The following is a 13,961-nucleotide window of genomic DNA, read 5'->3' as shown; positions in this document are numbered from 1 at the left end:
GATGTAATCAGAGCTGAAACAATAATTGTAATTACAACATGGATACTTTAATCTCTTTGTAAAGTTGATTTTCACAGCTTATGTCATCACTAATAAGAAAAAGCATTTTTTAACTAAAAAAAAATAATATTTTTCAGAGAAGTTTTACTTCAGCTTGTAGCTATATTTTAATAGCTGTATGTATATCCTAGGAAATTTAGATCTGTAATATTTATTAACTTTCAGCAGAACATCTGGTGTTGCCAATCTTAATAGTTTCACTCCACAGAAGTCAACTCAATAAAAATGCATTTGGTCCTGACCAGACTTAGAATAACAAAATAGTATACAACAACTGATAAAAGGTTAATATTTTTGCCCAACATGTTCTGCTTTGAAAAAGACTATCAGTACTTTTCAATTTTAGGACGTGTCTTGCTGGTTATTAGAGACAACACTATTTCATTTGGTAGCTTTGTGCAGTAGTAGAAGACAGCAGCCCAAAGATGCATCTGAAGGGGGGAAAGCTCTGCTTTAGGTAAAATTGCTCTTCTGAAAGCAGAGGAAATGTTGAAGTTTTTGGGAGGAGGAAGAAAGACTAGAGCCTGTAGGGCTCTTATGTTACATGAGATCCTGTGAAGGTCTGTGAACATTCAGAGGTGTTTACTTGCAGGTCAAAGCTCTTCTGCTGCAGAGAGCAAGGATGTTGGCCTGTCTTACAGCAATTTTTATTGCTTGTCAAGCCACTTTTTCCCTCTGTCTTAGCCAAATGTTTTGACCTCCGTCCAGCCAAACACAAAACTTGCTTTACTTTTTTTTTTTTTTCCAGAAGGACAGGAGAAGCTGTTACCAACACTTTAAATAAACATATTATGTGCAAAGAGATCATTTTATAATCAAATTCTGTTCTGACATAGAGGACTCTGAGCAACAGGCATACTAGATACTTGCTAATTACATAATGAGACTTTGCATTCAGATTCTGATCTTGTACATGCAGTTACTACTTGCAGATGGAGCCCTCTGTCTGGAACCACAAGAATCCATGCTTCCTGCAGTTCCTAAGGAAATCAATCAGAAGCCACCATAACCTCTTTTCCATAGGCAGATCTTGCAGGCAAGTTGGTACTCAGTCAGACATGAGGGTAAGGCTATTCCTAGGCAGAAAACACTATGTGAAAACCAGAGTAGTTCCAAAAGGTGATTTGAGATCTTCCTGTCTTCTGCAGAGACTGAGCCTGAAACCTGGCCCACCACCATTTCTTCTTTTCTTTTCCCTTTTTAGAGCTTCTCACGTAAGTGTAAGTACAGTATGTTGGAGAAAGGTTTGAGCCACAGACACCTAATAACTGTGTCAAACAGCATGATTTTGACAAAGTCAAAAGACCATGCTATCTAGAGATGGAGCTAATGGATATTTCATTAGCACTTCCAGAACTAAAACGTTAAATCCTGGAGACTGAAAATCAGACATCACATCTAGCATTCCTACTGAAAGCAATGGAAAAAAATACTCTCAATTAGGGTATATGGAGGAAAACCAAGTTTTTTGAGCTCTTTCCTTTTCATTTAAGGATTTGAAAAAGGTATTTTTGTAAGTAGGAAAGTTAGCCATTTTCACAAGAAAACAACTAGATCTTCAGTCTGATGCTGTTATACTCATGTTTTATCTGGTACAAAATTATATTGAAGAGGACTTCTACCAAATACACTTATTTTTTAATTAAAAGTTTTGAAAATGCATATTTCTGTAAAGGTTTGTGCTAAAAACTCTCACACAACCATCTGTAAATCTCTTGTTTTCCTCTTTAATTTTAACTTTCTGTCAATCGGGGAGTGAAAACAATAGCATCTTGTTATTGCAGGGCATTTGTTCTTTAGAAATATTAAATAATTGTAAAAATTATATAAGGCTGACAGTTATCATATCTTAAACCTTGCTTGGGCCATTTAAGATGCTGCATCATCCAATTATGTCTCCTGCTCATTGCTTGAATGTAATGAATGGAAATTGAAACAAAAAAGGCTGTCTATGACTGTGTTTGTATTAGTACACCAGACTGGGAACCAACATACCTGACAAGCAGACACATACTCCTTTCCACTCATCTATGGCTGTACAAAATTTTTAAACTAATTTATATCACTTTTAATGCACTAAAAGATAGTGAAAAGTAAGGAAAAAGGACTAGCATTTTAAGAAATGCCATTGCTATTTCTCTTGGATCTATTCAAATTATGGTAATCCATGTACCACTGACCACCAGAATTTTGAAACTGTTAACAACCTTTACAAAATAAATAAATTAGTGGATAAAAGCCCATTAATACATGCATTCCCCATAGTTACATAGTAAAGATTTGATTTAGATTGCTTGGTAAATGTATCACATCAAAATATGTTTAAGTGATATATGCAAGTTAATGTGACCAGATCAGTCATATGTGATGCTTAAGTGGATTATATTGAGCATTATGTTTTACCATCTGATAGGCCAGCTGGTACAAATTAAACTTATGTTACTGTTTATAAATATTATGTTACCATTTTTGTATATTTACAATATTTTTAATTCTATAAATATACATGTATTCATATGTTTACAATAATAAATAAGCATTACCAAAACAAGACCCTCTGTACACAAATAAATGGAGTGCAATTAGAGTTGGCCAAGTTAACTTTAAAGTAGCTCCCGAGGAGTCGCAGTGTTATTTGTTATGTCTTCAATGTTATTTTTCTACTTGGCTTTACCACTAGGTGTATGACTGCATGGATATCCTACCAAGGCAGCACTTTGAAAATATAATTGCTCATTTCCATATGTGGAATCATCCCCAGATGGCTGAGTTCAGCTATGCTGCATGCAGCAAAGAAAATAATCAAATAAATGTGCTGAAGATGCCATCTCATTACAAAATTCTGTCACTTGGCAGATTTTTTTTAAGCAAAACTCAAATTGTGTATTTTATTTTGGAAAACCTCCAGGAACTAACTTTCAGTCCTCTCCTCATCTTCAGCCTTCTTTCCCCTAAGTCTATTGCCTTTCCTACTTTTTCTCTGTGTTTTCTGTCCAGGAATAACTCCAGGAATTGTAAAATTAATGTCATGGTTTTGTAAATAGATTATAAACCTAACAAGAATTTCACTTCAAGAGGCCATGCTTAATCCAGTTAGACATCTTGGTCTTGGTGTGCATAGTACACACATAGTGAACTGGTATTGTCAGGGTTAGAAGGTTATTTATTCTGTCCATCTCTGAGCTCATATAATTTGATTTAAAAAAAAAAAAAAAAAAAAAAAAGTAGTTCCTATAAACTTTAACTCTTTTGTGGCAGACCTCCGCCTTTCCTTAGTGGCGTAATTCACCATGCTATCATCCAGGTCTATGAGTTGTCTTCCTATAATAATCGTATGCAAATGCATATAGTGTTGAAGGCGTCACAGAAACATAACACACATTAAAAATGATCAACCAGTATTCTCACTATGCTCACCTACTAACATATATAACAAAACTGTATACGTCAGGCCCCATTCTCCACCCTAGATGATAGTTATTGAGCCTTCTACCATAAAACCAAATAGACCTTTTACCAGTAAATATCATCTTCTCATCATACATGTAAGCTTATAGTTTGCAATTCAGTAATGCAGATGTATTCAGCTGTCTGGGAAAAGTTGTGAAAAAGCAATAGAACAGGGCTTATTGGATTTTATGAAGATAAACAGATGACTCTTATTATCACCCAAAATCTTATGACATTACTTTAATACTTAATTTCTTGCTTTGGACACCATTGCAATAAACCAATGGCACAGGATGGGAAGTGCAGGGCAGTCCCTGTAGTCAAGGGTCAGCCTTTCTCTCTGGCAAGTCAAATGGCCTGGGGGGAGCCAGCCCCAGAAAAGAGGCCCTCATCCCCCCCAACCCTCCTCCTTGTCCATGTGAGGGCATCTTCCAGGCTGCTCCCAGCCCAGTTCACAGACACATACAGGTAGTATCGCTGGCACCGCAACGATGCAGGGAACAGGCTGGCCCCTCAAACGCCCAGCAACAGGGGGCCTGGGCCTTGTCACAGGAGCAACGGTGCTGTGGGGCAAAGGCAGGAGCATCAGACAGACAGTCACGGGGATCAGAGGCATGCCCATAGTCTGGAGTACAGTGTGGGACCCAGTAACGGCAATAAAACAGACAACACCATTGGACCGATGCATGAAAATCAAGCCGACAGTGTCATGGGAGTGAAGCGTGGGACTGGACGACCCACTGGTTTGGCACCCTGGCCTGAGAACATTCCAGATGGAAGGCATCCCATTTGGACAGTCCCAGGCAAAGACTGGCTTAGCCTTCTGCCTAACACCATGGAGCCCATGGAGCTGGATCCACCAGATGTGGAGGAACAGATGAAAGTGGATCCACCTCTGCCAGAACAGACCTGGGACTACTGCGGCATGTCTTTGCTCTCTGTCATCCAAGAGCACCAACAGTGGCACAGGAGTGCCCGGCGAGCCCCATACTCGTTGCTCAGGCTCAATCGCAAGCATTAGCTTGGAGCCACCAAACACCATGGACATCCTGCACGCTTATCTGCAGGATGTCCCGGCAATAAACAGCTCTTGCCAATTCTCAGGGTTTGCGTGAGTGCTTCTTTTTGTGGGGGGAATGGGCTAAAGTTGCACCAGGGGAGGTTTAGATTGGATACTAGGAAAAACTTCTTTACCGAAAGGGTTGTTAGGTATTTGAATGGGCTGCTCAGGGAAGTGGTTGAGTCACCATCCCTTGAGGTCTTTGGAAGATGTTTAGATGTAGAGCTTAGTGATATGGTTTAGTGGACTTGCTAGTGTTAGGTCAGAGGTTGGACTATGTGATCTTGGAGGTCTCTTTCAACCTAGGTGATTCTGTGATTCCATGAAATTACTGCATTTTCACTTGCATAGACACATTTACGTTTGAATTCTGTGCCATTTATGATGTTATTGTTTATAATGTTCCTAGCTGTCATCAAGCCCACCAGTAATGAAGGTTGGACTGGCTTTTCTCACTAAAATAAATAAATAAATATGTTAAAAAATCTTTAGTCTGACCAGATTACATTCATTTAAAAATGGTTAACTAAAGGACATTAAGACAAGGTAAGAAAGAGGGAAAGGGAAAGGGAAAGGGAAAGGGAAAGGGAAAGGGAAAGGGAAAGGGAAAGGGAAAGGGAAAGGGAAAGGGAAAGGGAAAGGGAAAGGGAAAGGGAAAGGGAAAGGGAAAGGGAAAGGGAAAGGGAAAGGGAAAGGGAAAGGGAAAGGGAAAGGGAAAGGGAAAGGGAAAGGGAAAGGGAAAGGGAAGAAGGAGGCAAGAAAGAGAAAGAGAAAGAAGAAAGAGAAAACCTTTTTAGCCCATTTTCTTGGATCAAATTATTTGTTTTTAGAGTTTTTCTTTAATGATAGAAATTATCTGATTAGCATTACATTTTAAAATTTAATCATGGTGGCATTTTGGTGGTAAAAATATAAATGAAACTTCATTACAACCAAGTGCATATAGTGTCAGTACATTCTTTCTGTTGGAAAACTAGTGAGATGAAAATGAGACTGTTAATAGAATATCCATCATGTTGATGAAACTGTTGATTGAAATTCATCTTCACACAACCTATTTGTAATAGCTTTGTAAAAAATGTATGTTAATGGACTCTTGCTACTTCCTTATTAGTGTTAAAATGATAGCAGGAAGTTCCAATTCAAAACCTTTTTGCTACTGGGTTTCAAAAGAGCAAACCTTAGTGCTTGTATAAAAATCAATTATTGATATGCTCTGAATATAACTCAGAATATATGATTTTGGGAAAAAAAAAAAAAAAAAGTTTATTTACATTGTTCCATGTTATGCTTAATATACCATGCAGATTTTGCTAGACCAAGCTAAGTCTGAACTAAACTTTTGTTACCAAGCAGGAATTTAGAGTACTTAAGTGTAGGTCTGAGGAAGTAACATTTCAGTAACATTTGAGTTTTAAACTAAGGCTGACATCTCTATGATTTGCCACTTTGTTCCACTTTTTCAATTGCAATTGTGTAGCTCATTGCACAATGTGAATTTTATAAAGACTATAGAGAGAGAGAACTAATAAATGGTGCATATATCCTTAAAAAAAAATCTGCACAAAAATGAAGTATATTTGTCTTTTCTTTTAGCTAAATATTGAAAAATTAAGCATGGAAAAGCTCAATTGTCCAAGGCCACAAAATATATTCATGGTGGTCACAATCCTCTGTTGAGTCAAAGCTGCATTCACAAAAAAAAAAAAAAAAAAAAAAAAAAAAGTGCATACAAAGCTATGTTTTGTGACATAAACTAACTTACACAAGTTTGAATACAAATCTCATTTTTCTCCTGCACTGTATCCAAAGGGTTGGAAAATATGCTGCTCATTTTTGCCATTTCAAGACCTAGCTCTTTGTCTTAATTTGCTACAGCATGAAAAAATATCCCCAGTTATTTGAAGTGAAAGCTAAGTTCTTCCAAAATGTCTTCTTTATCTACTCCCATTTTTACATGCCCTTTAATATTTTCCTCTTTTCAGTAATATTTGAGAAAGTAAACCATGAAGAGAGTATCTTGATAGATGACAGTATCCAAATGAATAAGGACATATATCAGTTCCTAAAGCAACATCACTGAAGCTCATGCTGAATTGTCAGCAGCAAGGAAATGAATATTGATGTCTCTATCTCAGGTCTCACCAGAAGTTTTAAGTCAAATGTTCTTTGTCATCTAGATGCAGATATTTCCCCTCTGGAATTCCCTTGCTAATGCAGGGATTGCATTCCTTGTACTCAGGAAGGCAGCAATTCAGCAATTCACGTAGAAATCTTACACCCTGGTCAGTAGGATTTCATTAATGTAATCAGGCATAATCTTTATGGCCAGTAGATACATTGTACCAGAGAAGTGCTTTGTAGATGATGCCTCCATATACCACAGAGCACAGTCATATATATGAACAATTCAGACTACTTTTTGGACTTTTTCTCCTGTCCAGGGCTCAAACTCTCTCCCTGCATTGCTCTGGGCAACAGAAGCCTGCAGGTCAGGTGAAGAGGACAAAGACGACAGGGTTTTTTTTTGTGTTTGTTTGTTTGTTGTTTTTGTTTTTTCTTTCCTCATTCTCTTGCCTTGACAATCAGTCCTGTGGCCAACTGGCCCAGACCTGCTGTTTATTGTAGAACAGGCATCTGTACATGCCTTGCAAGTCCTGTTGTTTTCATTCCACTGGTAACAACAGGAAAGAAATATCTCTTAGTTGGCACTGAATTTCTCAGTCTAGCACAGAAGAGTACACATAAAGTTAAAACAAGGACAGACAGTGAATCTTCTGAAAGATCAATGTTCATATCTCTCCCCACACTAAATTATGGTTGTGTCTGGCATCACAAGCAACATTGGATTTTTCTAGCAACAGTTTATACTAAAGAATTAAATCTGGCTTTCTGTACTGACATAGTGGGGAGGTTAAGCAGGAATCTTCTATTGACTTCTCATTCAAAGGAGTTGTATCTGTTTATAAATCACCAGTTTCTTGGCATGCACAGCACGTAAAAGCAAGAGCAGATCGGAGATTTAGGGCATTAGAGAAATGTTATGAAGATTGATGTAAGCAATGATAACTACTTAGTGCATCACAAGGCTATGTTTTCTCATCCTACAAAAAGGCAATACATGTCTGTAGTTTACAAAGCAAAATTATTTCTTCATTTGCAACATTTCAGAATTCACTAATTCAATTATTCAAAATATGCTATATTGCACACTTGTGGAAAGATCGACTGCATGTACTTTCCATAACCTGAACAAGCAATAGCTTAGTTTTATTTTTTTGTGCTTTATTGCACCTATGAATTCTTTTCTTCCACACCAAACTCTTTTCCCAAATAAGGCTGCCATGTTTGCAGAAATGTCTTTACAGACTCACTCTCTTGATACTCAGAGAAGAAAAACAATCATGGTAAAGTTCTGCCACAGACTGTCTATTAATTGTAGACTAGCCAGTTGATAGGTTTGTCTCATTTGCCAAAGGATAATAGTCTTATCACTGTTTTATCCACACATCTATTTAGATTATAAACTCTGTAAATAGGACTCTCTCTTACCACCTAATTCACAATGTTTAGCAAAAGGGAGCCATTCTAGGTCCACGCTTCCAGGCGCTACTACAAAACCAAAATACACTGTTACAAGCTGCTGGCTTAATCCCAACAAACAAAATGTCCTTTCTTTCTAAACAGAAGAGTGTTACTATAATATATTAATGCAAGTGTAATTATGAGAATAGCTAATTCCTAATCTACCTCTTTAGAAGGGATGCAGACTCATTGCATTTAACCTCTGAATTTAGGACAGGCTCCCCTAATACTGACTTTGTCATGCGCATTTGTGCATTTCCAATATACAACTTTTTAGTAACTCTTTTCCACCATTTCTTCAACTTCACTTCTCCTCTAAAAGCAAAAACTCAGTGAGCACAGCTGTTGACCATACAATGTCCCGTCACTCCTTCATTACTGCTATTTTACTTTGCCTGGAAAAATTATTTTTATATGTGCAACTAAAGCAGAGGAAAGGAGCCACTAGAGGAGAAAGGTAGAAGCAATCTAATAAACAAGAGAAAGAAAATTCAGTTAAACCAAATGAAAGAATTATAAAGGATGAGAGAGAATTGAAATGTATGTGACAATTTTAGAAAGATGAAGGAAGGGAAAATCACAGAATCACAGAATTTTCTAGGTTGGAAGAGACCTCAAGGTCATCGAGTCAAGAAGAAGAGAAAATAAAAGTTAGTGTGTAGGTAAGCAAAACAAAATTATGTACATAGAAAACAATTTGTGAAGTATTAGGTGGTGTGTTACACTTGCTACAAAATCTAATGGATGCATTAAGCTGTTTCTAGAAGAAAGGGTTTTAAAATCACATCTATATTCTTTTCCACCTTCAACTTCAATCTAAGCTTAAAAGTATGTGTTGTTTTTTTTTAATCCCACTTATCTGGGGGAGGTGGGGAGTGATGTGCTGGATGTAAATGGCTCCAACTGTAAGAGGAATTAAAGTGAAACTTCAATTCTTTGCAGTTTAAATACATTCAGATACATTAAGATTATTTAATTCATGCCAGCTTCCTTTATGTCTTCATACTCTAGATTAATGCAAGCATTTTTGTCAGGACTGTTTTTTTTGTCATTACATTGAAGAACAGTTGGACCTCTTCTGCTTTTTATTGTAATAACTCAATGTTATATCAACAAAAATATTTTTCTTACTGTTTTCTTCTTATAGGTCACAACATATTGAAAAAAAAATGAAAGCATAAAGTTTGTAAAGTGAGGCATTCTCCACTGAGATATCTAAAATTTCTTTTCAAAGACTTTTTTTTTCTTTGCACTTGCCAAAGAGGAAGAAGTTTCCGCAGAAAATTCAATCCTTCTACTTTTCAGGTTACACTAATCATATTCAATCTGATTTTCCTTTCAGCATTAGCTCTTGTTATATGACATCAAATTTCGCACTTCAGAAGCATCCACCATATCAAATTCCCCTATATATTCCAATATTGTTGCCTTGATGCTGACTGGCAATCAGTCTGAAGATTGGTTTTAAAGTCTTTGGTAAAGTCTGTAAAGAGTTTCTTATATGTCTCTTCAAAACAGTAAAGAAGTGAATCTGGACAGGAGCTGTACCTAGCAAAATATCTGAACTTGTAAAGTTGCCATTTCTGACAGGAACAGGTGGACTAATGTAAGACAAATATGAGATTAAAATACTCCTCTAAATGCCATTTGAGATGTCCTTGTAACTAGACTGATACAAATTGTTTTTGGCGGAAAAAATACCTTGTATATAACAAAGCATTGTCCCCTGATGATACTGCTTTGTCTTACTCCAACAGACCCACAAGAGAGGAGTTCATTTATCCTTTGGAGTCTTGTCCTTCCTGGAGAAGCTGGATAGAGCTTCCCCTCCAGAGAAGACTGGGACCATTTTGGAAGCTTTAGAGATAGAGGGACAACTGCATATCTACTCTCCTTTCAGCCTCACTCTATCACAGCAAGAAATGCACTCTCTTTTCTACAGGATATAAAGCTAACATAGTTATTAAAAAAAAAAAAAAAAAAAAGGAAAAAAAAATATAAATAGGAGCCCTGAAACATAGTTAGGCCTCTGTTTTTTTTCTTGGAACAGACAAGCCACATGTTGTTCCCTATTCTCAGCTTGAAGAAAACACAAAATGTAGTCCTCAATATGTATCAAGGAAACTGTAGTTCTTAATATGAATTTAAGGACTGCACACTGACCATGCTTATTTCTTCACAAGTAACAAATCACAGGCCAGAAATATTGTCTCTCCCAAATTATATCATCTCCTTTGTCAATTCTTGCTCAAATTTTTCATTCTCTAAGTAGTTTCTATATTAGCATACAATATACTACCTTTATGATTTAATGCCTGTTTCCAAGTTACTATTTTTCCCGCCAGCTTCCCTGTTTAATTTTGGTTAACCCTTTTAAAATTCCAGAAACTCAGTTTACTTTTTACTTTTTTGCTTTGTTCAACAGTTAATATTTTTTATATTTTCATAACTAAGTGTTTAATAAAATGTAATATATTTAGCCAAGGTTTAGAAAAGCTGAATAAACTCAAAAATTCAACAATAGAAGAATAATGAATCATGAGAAAATGGATTTTAAAACTCTAGGGAAAAAAAAAAAAAACAAGGCATGAAATAGTATGTACAGTATTCGATTCTGTTATCTTTTTTCATTCTGGATGTACCAAGCAAAGTTGAGAAAGATACACAAAAGTGAAAGGCCTATGTTCAAGACAAAAATGAAAAATGGTAAAATGTTGAAGCAGTAGTCAAACAGTTCAGCTAATCTGGTACAAGACCTACTGATCTTTGAGATCTGATTTTTTTCTCATACTTTTTCAATAATCAGAATCTACTGTTTGCTTTAGCAAAGAAAAACATTTTCAACTCATGAGTACTGCATTTAATTTTCACAACTACTGCAATGTGATTGTTTGTATTTGTATCTCTTGACCACATTTATTTATAATCACTAATGTATCATTTATAGAGAAGAAAAAAGAAAAAAGAAAGTTGATACTTAAATAGTCTGTGTTACAACTATTTGGGGAAAGAGCAAGTTTGAGCTTTCTTGTTTCTTCTTGTAATTTGTAAATTTCCAAATAAAAATCTACTCTATGAATACAGTATACATGAAGATGCAAACTCTAAAGGAGTCTTTCACAAGTGGTATTTAATTCAATAAATAGATGTCATTATGGTAACCTGCATAAACTCTTCTAGCTAAGATTTAGAACTGATAAATCTGTTAAATCTTTAAACCTCATTCATCTCATAATCCATCATCTCTCCTTTAATTTACTTAGTAAATAGATAAAACCAATTTGGCATGTTCATTTGAATTATTGTTTTATCAAACGTAAGTCAAACTGGGTGTGATCTTTATCAACACGTGATTAGCATTTCGTTATTGTTCATCATATTTCTTGAAGTTAACCTGCATTCATTTATCAGAGCCATAAATGTTGCAGGGAAGGTGACTCCAGATTTTCCACAAGTATGCATGTCATCTACATACAAAGTAGTCAGTCTTTGCAGACATAAAGTATGTTTCAAATATTCCCCTAGAGTACAACTAGCCAAAGATGAATGACATTAATGGAGGACTTTCAGAGGACATAGCAACGTCCATTCTTTCGTCTGGCAGGGATAATGTTTCTCATTCAGCTGTCTGGCATTTCTCTGTGTGATAAATGACGAATGTTGCAGTTGACCCATTCTGAAATTTCAATGTATTTTCAAGGCATTAGCAAGTAGACCTCTGTGGTAGTTGTTGTTGGTTGTTTGTGACAGGTGAAAACATTACAGAGATAAATAGGGATGCAAAGAATTGCAAAGGTAGCTAGTTTCACCCTCCTCTCTAATTTTTGACCAAAGAAATAGTGTAGTATCATTCTAGGGTAAAACGAATCTCCTATGACTGTAATTAAAAGCTACAGACCTCCCAAATAACTTCAATTAACTACAGAGAAAAAAATGGGGATACTTCATGATAAGGTTGGAAGAATCAAGACATACAGGCAGGTCTGTGTGACCTGGAAAGGAAAAGGAGTAACTGCTCAATGAGAAAGGTAGACCATTAAATACACAAAACTTCTTACATCAGAGATGAAGGCAGAGAGAGGTTGATGGATAGAACAATAGGACATTACGGTAGGATGTAGATGTGTTTTTAAAAAAAAAAATGGTATGCAACAATTCAGTTATTCAGAACCTTCAAAACGGAGAAGAATGTCAAGGGCAAAGAATGAAGTGTCAGATGGTAGGAGAAGTCGAGGATTAAAGTTTCCCTATTCTTTGACAGTGGCCTCTTCTGTAATGAACTGCTGTGTTTTGAAGGCATGATAATATTACAAGCCAACATCCTTTTCAGTGTTTGAGAGTATTTGACTGAATGATAAATAAATGAAGATACGAAGCTTCAAGAAACACAAGTGTTTCTTATCTGTCTAAACTTTTGCATGATGGATTGTAAATCCAGTCTCAATAATCAAAAACACAAGGAAAAGAAAAATAGTCTTGTGTTTATCACAGTTAGAAAGAATATATCTATAAATTTAATATTAAAGCATGCAAATGTATATAAAGATAAGAGTAGCCCTCACCTTAAAAATAAAAAGACCACCCTCCTTCAAGTTTGGCTTGAGTTCTAAATAATATCTAGTATCTTAAAAATAACCAGAGGCTCACATTCTTAAGGTCTGTCAATTTTAAGTCATCTGAGCAGCTAACTTTTTAAGAGAAAGTTGTTACATTTTTTCTTTATATTCAAACTATACTCATTAAAGTGATCTTGCTTAAATTTTCTGCCACTGGGAAATGTTTGAGAAAAAGCTCTAGAAAGGATGGAGGCACAAACTCATGTATCTCAAAAGTAGGAAAATAATAAAGTTTAGCCTCAGGGAACAGCAGCTCCAAAGCAGAAAAAAAAAAAAAAAAAAAAAAAAAAAAAAAACAAGCAGTTTACAGCAGTCCATGAAGTTCTGCCTGTCCCATGGTTTGGCTGCTGTGGCATACTGGATGGCTTATCACTTTGTTGATGGACTTTTTATATATTGTGGTGACAATGCAACAGGCAACTAAATGTTAATCTACCAGTGTAACATTTATTTTTGACTGCATTAGTCTTATCAAGCTTTCTTAGTAAACCTGGTAAAGATACAGTCCTAGACTTATTGGAACGATCATTGGGATCTAGTCTGGAACATTATAGTAAATCAGAAAATTATAATAAAACATTTCAGATATGTGATAGTTCTCTTGATATTATGAGACATTCAGTATCACAACAACTTAGCTTAAAAGCTTGTGAGTGAGGTATAAACTAAAAAATACTCTAGAACCTTTCTAAAGGGAGATTAATTTTTTACAATTGTCAAGAAGTTCAATATAATTAACAAAATATAAACATTTCTGGCTCTCTGCTTTGTAGTAAAAGAATATTACAGCTACTTAAATGTCAGTAGCTATTTGTTATACCATTAAGCAACACAATTGTCAGATGCTAAATATCCATTTCACAGCATAAATGAATGACTAAACTTTTGAGAACCAAATAAATATTTTAATATAGAAACAGAATTTTACATACCTACTAGCAAGCAGCCTTTTGGAGTTTTCAGATCAGCTGTGTACTTCAAGGCCATTGTGATGACACAAATTGCAAAACAAAATGTAGAGATAAAATTAATCAAGTAACACATCACATACTAAGGGCTTCTTCAATATTTTCTAATAGATATATTACTCCAGTAAATTCTAGAATACTTTCAACATAACTATTATTTTATCAGAAAATTAGGGGTTGATGGGTCTTGCCTTGATAGGAGACGTATTGTTCAGTGTGTTT

The sequence above is a fragment of the Aythya ferina genome (assembly GCF_964211825.1).
Source record: "Aythya ferina genome assembly, chromosome: 1".
Classification (NCBI taxonomy): domain Eukaryota; kingdom Metazoa; phylum Chordata; class Aves; order Anseriformes; family Anatidae; genus Aythya; species Aythya ferina.
The sequence above is the reverse complement of the archived record's forward strand: the minus strand, read 5'-3'. Positions refer to the sequence as shown.